Source organism: Leptinotarsa decemlineata, unplaced genomic scaffold (assembly GCF_025532065.1).
Source record: "Leptinotarsa decemlineata unplaced genomic scaffold, Ldec_3_MD MMD2_tig00000035_RagTag_RagTag, whole genome shotgun sequence".
Taxonomy (NCBI): domain Eukaryota; kingdom Metazoa; phylum Arthropoda; class Insecta; order Coleoptera; family Chrysomelidae; genus Leptinotarsa; species Leptinotarsa decemlineata.
Window position 1 is genome coordinate 15,337,837 of NW_027412540.1, and position 9,690 is coordinate 15,347,526.

At 35.6% G+C, this 9,690-nt stretch overlaps 1 long non-coding RNA gene across 1 annotated transcript; it reads right to left on the minus strand.

Moving 5' to 3' along the window:
• Nucleotides 1-1,407: 1,407 nt before the first annotated feature.
• LOC111505986 (uncharacterized) lies at nt 1,408-9,460 on the minus strand. The gene is made up of 2 exons (XR_002722207.2): nt 9,002-9,460; nt 1,408-1,986 (listed from the first exon to the last, which is right to left on the minus strand). It is a non-coding gene; the product is annotated as an uncharacterized lncRNA (long non-coding RNA).
• Nucleotides 9,461-9,690: the final 230 nt, after the last annotated feature.

Consider the following 9,690-nt stretch of genomic DNA (forward strand, 5'->3'; position numbering starts at 1 on the left):
TATCTATACGATAGATTCAGGCGAGGTCGTGATACTGGATAGATTAGCATCTGCAGAAATTTCATTTCTCAGGAAACTTACACACTTACATCAGATGTATGATACAATATCTATCGTGGTCTTAGCTATTATATTCCTTTCCAGCAAGCATTTTCCAGATTTCACGTTGTAGGAAAACATGAACGTTTATGCAACTTCATGGGATACTTTTTTACTGCTTGGGGCTTCATTTACTAGTTGGAGCTGCTGATTGTCAACAGAAGATTTTGTATAACGAAGAAATCAATCAACATTTCAGATTAGAGTAGAGGGCTCTCTGTCTGACAACAGAGAGATCCTCGCTGGGGTGCCACAGGGAGCTGTGCTCTCTCCCACGTTATACTCGCTCTACACCAGTGACTTCTCGAATTCCGAGCGTGTGAAGGTGTCTCTCTACGCCCGATGGCACGGCTCTCCTCTCATCTTCCATTGGGCGAGAGCTCGGGACCGTCTACATGTAACGCACATTGGACGACCTCGAGCACTGGTACCTTGAATGGAAGATCCGAGTAAACCAAGAAAAAACTCAGGCAATAACAATGAAAAAAACAATATATTCTCCGGCTATGACAGTGAGGGTATCTGGAAGGAAGATCAACTGGCAAGCGCGAGTAAAGTACCTCGGCCTCCAAATACACAGTTGGTTCACCTGGAACCCACACATTTTATACTTTAAAACAAGGATCGAGGGCGTGATAGCCAGTCTGTACCCTTTGATCAACAGAAGATCTAAAATGAGCCTCAAAAATTAAATTAAAATCCACAACACGTTGTTCAAGCCTGTCATCATGTATGCATCGGTTGTCTGGGGACATGCGGCTCCGTCTCCGTCTCCATTCTGGAGAGTTCGCAAAGCAAAATGATACGGATGATTTTGAATGCTCCGTGATTCGTGCGGAATGAAGCCATCCGCAGAAATTTGCAGCTGCCTTCCATTCGGCAGTCCATTCAGTCGAGGAATCAGCGAGTTTTTGATTGCGCAGAAACTCACGATAATCCATTAGTTAGGAAAGCTATAGATTATACTGTAGACTGTCTGAGGACATTCATGTCATCCCACCATGAGTCATGACCCATTTGTCCCTCTGAAAAACATCAGTTGAATGGGTAAGGAAGCCAGGCTCCAACCTGACCTAAAACAAGACGACTTTCCACCAAGAAATCATTCGAGTTTCGTCTTGACTGGATACTTTCCTCACTGACGATAGGCATTTATTCATATCAAGTTTTCAAACAATAGGAATAAATAACTCGAAGAAAGTGTTTATGCGGGTTTTTTTCATTAAAATATCAAAATAATCGTCAAGTACGCTATTGAGAGTGTAATAAACATGTGAGAGAATAAAAATTCAAAAATAAAACAAATGCTCAACTCATAAAACATTTAATTTTTGTAAAACTTCAGTTCGATTGATACGTATTGATATATCATTGGTTTATTTTTCATAGTTTGACAATGAAAAGATCATTAACATAGTAAATGTACTGAAAGGCATATATTTAATATATGACAACATATAACTGCACTGTAAATGAATATAAATAAAATAATAGGAATACATACAAAAGAGACAAGTACAAAAGACCGAACTAACTATATATTGGTAGTGTCATTTAGAAAATAGTTACCATCTTTTTCTTTTTATCAATCCAAACAGTTCTACATTTCTCCAAATGGTTTTTGGATGGATGATTCGGTGGTGTGAATGAGTCGGTAGTCTGAAAATAGTCCCCCAATCCACGTCCTCTAACATGGGCAGTACTGGTTTACCACTTGAAGGATATGTACATCCTGGAGAACAAGGTTGGTTACATCTACAGGAAGGCATCTGTATTACAGGAAAAGCCTGAAGGCGGTGGTGCAGATCCAGGCAAGATGGGGGACATTGGACTTTATTTGAATAAAAATGTTTCTGCTCTAGTCTCACTCCATCTTCATCCCAAACTCTGAGGAGTTATATAAATTATAAAGTTATCATTGGTGAATGTGAATACTGTATTCATTTCAAAACAATTTTTCATTTAATTTGATCTATTTTGAATTTATAGATTTCCACTCCTTTGAAATTGAATATTCCAACAAATCAAATATTCCAGCGACTATGTGGTTATATTCCTTTTGGATTTTTTTTATAGTATACGAAGTCAGCAACCTTTGAAAATGAGAGATAACTATTTATATATTTTCAACATTATTTATAGTTCTGGAAAAAATGATTTTGTGTCTTTTTATTTATTTCATTATTATTTTTTTTATCAGGAAAAAATATACTATATTAAAGAAGAAAGTAATAGAAATCATGGAATTATGAAACAACAGGAATTAATTAGGGCTCCGGGGCGACTTCATTGATTCCAGAGGCGCATTTGCTTTTTCAGTTGCAGGAAAACTGGGGAAAACCTGCAGCACCACATTATCTGAAAAATTGATCTGCCAACGTCCTCTCTTTCATAAAACTAAATGTAGGGTGTCTTCAGAGGCTCCAATAAATTCAAGATATCGCCAGAACAAGACAATCGTCAAACTTAAACTAGTCCGTTTCGTCTTTGACCAATGCATAATAATGACCAGATTCAACGCCAGAACCACAGTGAACAATGACTGCATGAAGATTATAATAGTGGTCTGGTAGATTGAAGTGTTCATCTATTTCGAACCTTTGTAAGAGTTTATTATTACATATTCACGTAATAACTATGACACCACGATTGAAATTAATGAAAAAAAAAATTGGAACTTTGTATGTTTCTCACCACTTTCATTTGTATCTAACGTTACTGGAGCTTTTTCCTATAAGGACATTTTCAAACTTATGCATCAAAGTTTAATGTATAAGTTCAAAAATGTCCTTATAGGATGAAACTGCAGTAACTAACATAAAGTATATTACTGGAGTTTTTTCCAACACCAAATCGTTATTTTTAACACCTCGACACGTGTTTCGATCACCAAGTGATCATCTTCAAAGAGGAAGATTATCGTGTCGAGGTGTTGAAAATAACAATTTGGTGTTGGGAAAAAACTCCAGTAATATTCATTACTACACCAAAGGTTCTAAACAGTGCATCATAAGTAACGTAAAGTGGTAAAGAAACATAAAACGTTTCAATTCTCTTTCCTTCATTATGGTTTCCTACCACGTAGTAACGGCTACATTCATCAATTGACCATTAAAATTGTTTTTGATGATGGAACTTAGGCGTCTGAAAGGAATCGTAGATAGAAATATAAGTTGTACTCCAATCTTGAAAAAACTGAATCATGATCTATCTTCATACGAAAATTCAGGCCCTATTAGCAGAGCACATCCTCTGTGCCTGCCCCATCGCGGTCCGAATCAAGTTTTTAGGGTTTGTCAGAGTCAAAAGTTCATCAGTTTCCTCCACAAAAAACTAAACACCACTAATATATATTGAAGCCAAGCAGAAAGTGATGTAGATCATCTATTTGTACGATCACCTCTAGATAGTTACTTCTATGATGTACTTGTAGCAGAGGACATTAATGAGTTAGTGATATTGTTATGTCATGTGTTTTTGTAGCACTATATCTTATAAAATGTATTCTATTTTGCCGCAATTTATACTGATCGATAGAGAATTTCGTACTCTATACATTGATGTGGTTCATTTATTTTCAAATTTCCAATTTTTTCCTCTCTTCAATTCATTACTATGTGAAGATATTAGGCGATTTTCAGACAATTTTCCTACAAGAATTCAAATTGAACCAAAGCGGTGTCAAAACAGCCAATAACATCAACCAGACATTCAGCAATGATAGTGTTAATGAACGCACTGTTTGATATTGGTTTGCCAAACTTCGTTCCGGAGATTTTAATCTTGAAGTAAAATATCCCGACCCGAAGTGATCGATCTACGGTGATCCAGGACGAGGATTTGAGGGCCATGATGGAGACTGACCATCACAAACAGTGCGATGGATGGCCGAAGAACTGAGCGTCAGCTGCCATGCGGTTTTTGATGGTTCAAAACGTACTGGAGAGATAAAAAATCTCGAAATGTAGGTGCCCCACGATTTGAATGATTGACAAAAATTGGCACGTTTCGAGGACTGCTCTTCTTTGCTTTTGCGCAACCAAAACGATCCTTTCCTGGATCGAATCATCACGTGTGATGAAAAGTGGATCCTCTACAACAGGAGAAGTTGAGGACAGTGGTTGGATACCGATGAGCCACCCAGGCACTTCCAAAAAGCAACAACACACCAAAAAAGACCACAGTCACTGTATAACTTTCTGCAACCGGGCGAAACCATCACAGCAGACTCTTTTTGTGAAGAAATCGACGAAAGATAACGAGAATTGCGTCAACAGGAGCCGGCACTGGTCAACAGAAGAGGTCCGATTCTGCTTCACGACTACAATCGTCTGCACGTTTCACAAATCATCGTCCAAAAATCAAACGAATTGAGGGTCGAAGTTCTGCCTCTTCCACCATACTCCCCAGAAATCTTGTCAACCGACAAGACCAGGCGACCAGGCGAAAACGTCAACTTCATCGAATCCTAAGCACACACTTTTTATGCTAACAGAATGAATCAACTTGTGTTACGTTGGCGTTTGAATTGAATGAGTATTCACTGAAATATTACAGTTCAAAGTGGACTCATACAAAAGACAAAACTTTCGAAATAACCTACTATGTGTTTTGCAATATTCGTGCCTGTGTGATTTGCTATATTTTGGTGAAACATCAAAACTTTCCAGAGTGAAAGAATCTGAGAGAAGAGTAACATAAAAACGAAGATTTAAGAACATATTACTTGACAGATCATATTTCAACAATCGACGATACGTAGATGATGACTTGGTTCAAAACAAGTACCGTTTCCAAATACCGCAACACCTTTTCGACGTGTTTCACTAACCAAGTTAGCATCTTGAGGAGATCAAGTACACTTTGAAGACGCCATCTTGTTTGGTGAAACGCGCGAATAGAGTACCTGTTTTAGATTCATTCTACGACAGACGTTCTACCTTTTATCTCATTTCTATATTGAATGTGGAACTTTCAAACCATTGACTCGTATCATAGTCTGCTAGATTTCTAATATCACAAGCAAAAAGTATAAAACAGATTTTGTCAAAATTGATAGTGAGTAGATAGAACAAGTTACGTTGGGAAAGTTATTTGAAAATAATAAAGACAAAACATCCAAATTCGAGAAATCAGGAGTGTATAAATTGAAGTGTGATACGTGTCCTAAGGTATACAGGGTGTAAAATAAGTACGTTAAAATATTCAAGTGACGTATTCCTGAAACAATTTTAAGAAAATACCTCTTGCAAAAAATGAATCATTTGCACGAAACTCTGTATCCGGGGTTTTTTGATGAGGGAAATCATAATTTCGTATTAATTTTCATGTGACATCTAGAGGGCGCTGCGTACGCTGTCATTATTTATTTCAAATTGCCCTAACTTTTTTGATAGTGAACTTTTGATACTTTTCATGGAAAAACCTAATTCCCACACCTTTTCCAAGTAAAAAAGGTACACTACCTCAACAACGCTGGAGGTGATCGTTTTCCAGATATTCACAATTTTCTATATCGATGCATATTACTCAGCTCCTAGGGCGCTAAGTGGAGTTGCTGAGAATATTACAAAAACTAAGTATGTGGTGGATCTCATCAAAATAAACAACTTTTCCCTATAAAATGTTTAAAAAGAAATGATTCGTTTTCGAAATACACATTATTGAAAGTTTTCAAAACAAGGTAAGTTTTTGTCATAAGTTTTTTGCAATTTTGGTTATTTTCATCAAACTTTATAAGCAGTATACCCGTACAGACTTCTTCTAAACCGAGCATTATCGAACTGCTCATTCAATCCAAATTAAAAAAAATTGTTAGGTTTAATTATCCAATTAGAAAGTGCTACATGTCGGAATTTGTAAAAAAACAGTTCGGAGAAGTACTATGTTATTTATTAGGAAAATAAACATATAAAAATTGAACGAAACAACTATTACAACAACTGTTCAAAGTGACGACCCCCAACAGTAATACAAGCTTCTGCTCTTCTCATCAAAGAATTCCGCACCTGTTGAAAAATGCCCGAAGTGTTTCTTATCGTTTGGCAGCAAGCTATGATGCGATCCCTCAACATTCACTCGTTTCCAATGTGGCTAGCATAAACTAATGATTTTAGATGTCCCCAAAGGAAAAAATCGACGGAATTGAGGTCCGGTGACCTCCGGGACAATGCTCAGTGCCTCACTTTCCTATCAATCGTTGAGGATATGCTACGTCTAAAAAATTTCTTGCTATCACACTGAAATGAGCAGAAGCTTCATCGTTTATAAACCAAGAGTGATTTCGGAAACCAATGGGAACATCTTCCCTAAGTTGGGGAAGCTTGTGTTCCTAAAAATGTAAGCAAGCATGTCCATTCAAACGTAAGGGAAAAAATAGGGCCCAATTAAATAATCCCCAATTATGCCTACCCATACATTGAAAGAGAATATGTCTTGGAAGTGATTTTGCGTTATAACATGTGGGTTATCTTCCGCCCAGATGTGAATGTTACGGAAGTTCATGATACCATTTCTTGAAAAATTAGCCTCATCTGGAAAGAAGATTTTCGATAAAATTTGCGGATGTTGTTCGACTTTTCTTTGTAGCCACTGAGCAAATTCGATACGTGGCTGGAAATCACGTAGCGTAAGTGCCTGGACACGCTGAATATGATGAGGATATAATTGCCGTTTCTTTAAAATTCTGTAAACTATCATGTGACTCACATTTGAAGTTTGACTAATTTTTCTTGAACTTGTCTCTGGATGTTCACTAATTTCTTCGAAAACCACCTCCTTCAGTTCTACAGTTCTTGTTTTCCGTGGCCGTCCTTCTGCAGAATTTGTTTAAAAGCTTCCAGATTCGGAAAGTCGCCGAAAAAGATTCGCAAATGTTGCTGCACAAGGAGTGACGCGTTGGGGAAACCTTCCTGATAGACGCGTCTGGCCTCGCTTGAATTACCGTCAGTCAAGCCGTTTGCAAAAACCATATCAGCCATTTCAGCATTCGAAAAGTCGAGTATGGTACAAAAAAATCACTCTATAAACTCCGAACTGTGGATTTGTCAATCAATAGTTAAAAATATGACAGCGAACTTCTATTTTCATAAACAAACTTTCATAGCCTACTCGATTTAATTAACTTAATTTGCAAGCGGAGACTGACAAAAATTATTGAAATCAAATTTGGCTATAACTTCCAGCGTTGTTGAGGAAGTGTACCTTTTTTACTTGAAGAAGGTGTGGGAATTAGGTTTTTTCATGAAAAGTACCAAAAGTTTACTGTCAAAAAAGTTAGGGCAATTTGAAATAAATAATGACAGCGTACGCAGCGCCCTCTAGACGTTACATGAAAATTAATACGAAATTATGATTTCCCACATGAAAAAAATCCCGGGTACCGAATTTCGTGCAAATAACTCATTGAAAGCGAACAAAAACATTCAATTTCAACACCCCATATCTCTTAAACGAAGCATTTTCGGACACAAGTTCATATAGACTTTTTTTCTTAAAATTGTCTCAGAAATACGTCACTTGAATATTTTAACGTACTTATGTTATACCCTGTATATTGCTCAAACTGTCAGAACAACAACAAAAACAGAACAGAAAACAAGTTCAACATATTCAAATCAATTTTCAGAAGGAAATCATATCTTTAACAAAGAGTTCAAAATTCTGCACACAGAAAACAAAGGTTTGAAACTGAATTATTTGGAAGCAATGGAAATTAACAAACCTAAATATGCGAACATTCTAATGAATGATCACCTGGATTCAAATAGATCACCATTATTGCACTTGTTTTCTTAAAAAACTGAGGAAGTTTTATTGTTGATGTAGAAGTGAGGTAATCTACTTCAGTTATTCATAATTGAAGAGGTAACTCAGATATACAAAAGTTGTAGAGGTTTAGGTTATTTGAATGAGGTAGTTTCGATTGTAGTTACCTGTAGTATATAAATATTAGCGTAAGAAGCAGCTTGTAGTATTCAAATCATTTTTGAAAAAGGTACTGCGTTAGCAAATATATCTCAAGTAAAGTTTTTAGGGATCAAATAGTAAGGTACAGTTTATGAAATTGAAAAAGTTATGATTTTTTTAAGCCTCCTTCAGTATCATCTTTTGATGATAATTTTTATAAAAGACCGCAGCACCTTCAGCAACACCTGTATTGTTCCCGATACTGATAGTTTGAAATGAAATACCTTTTTCAACGGAAATAGCCATGTCAAAAGTGTCAATTTGACAAATTTGTGCTTCTGGAAAGGAAATTGTACTATAGTTAGTGTTTCTCCTGAAAATAGTGTGTTATTGAAGTGAATTATTTTATGGTTTTTCAATCTGTATTGTAACTCAGTAAAAAAATGAATCATTGAACGGAAATTTCACCGTTTCATTATTTTTTTGATTTTCAGGAAGAACAGGAGAGCAAACCCGTCAGATCATCAAACATCAAGAAATTAGTTTTCCAAGTTTAAATATTCATTATTCTTTTAGTGATTGTATATAATAAATTCATTATCAAGAACCTTCAACGACACTGTAAGTGTTTTCGAACAGGTTTATTATTATAGGTTTATAGTTGATATTTTCTTACCGCAATTTGAAGGAAATTCTGATAAAGGGTGCCTTGAAAAAATTACTATTTTCATTCATTTCTGAAACAGGTTGTCAACCATTTGATATGAAAGCTATTAACTGACCTCTTGTTATTTCACATTCAAGTAGTTACTGATAGCCAATAACAGATGAATGCTTTAATAATTCGAAATCGTTATTGCTATAAAAACGTTTTTCATTATGAACTATAAAAAGTGAAACGGGCACTAGATATATTGTAAATGTGAAATGATTATTAGCTTCTACAATAAAATTTTAGTTGAAAAAATATTTTGAATGATTAATATTTGCTTACCGTTTCCATTCTTCCACAATTGTGAAATAATTTACATTTTTTTTACATAGAAAACATTTCTTAGACGTCATCATGGTTCTAGTTCTCAGATAGGAGAATATTGTCTTATAAATAAAATAACCAAATATCTTTCGACGAAGTTTCGACTAAGAACACAAATATCTGAAAGAATACGAAACGGTCTGAATTTCACAAAAAATGATCGAGTTTTCAAAAAAATACACCCAATGGTATTTTGTTAGATACGACGAATTAGGCCCTATTCTCAACAACGTTGTCATGTCAACGTTATTCATCAAATCTCAAAACTATTTTTCTTGGGGTGGTTTCAAGCATCAGTCTCATGTGAAAAGTCGTAAATAGTTTGATCATTGATGTTCGAAATACTTTCAGAAATATATTATGTAACATAATAGAAAACTGCTGTATTTCACTCAATATAACAAACGAAATTTTGGATAAATGACTACAGGGTGTTTCAAATTTGATCCTGATCATTGCAATCTCGGAAATATTTACCTGACTAACAATATGTTTTTGAGAAAGTTCCGAAATTCTGAGTATATCCGGAGATATCCGGAAAAAAACAGAAATATCGGAAAATTATTTTTATTTGTTTCTGACTTTCGTTTTCAAAAGATTCGAAAATAAATTGCACTTCCACATTGCCATTTTTTCCCTGTTACATG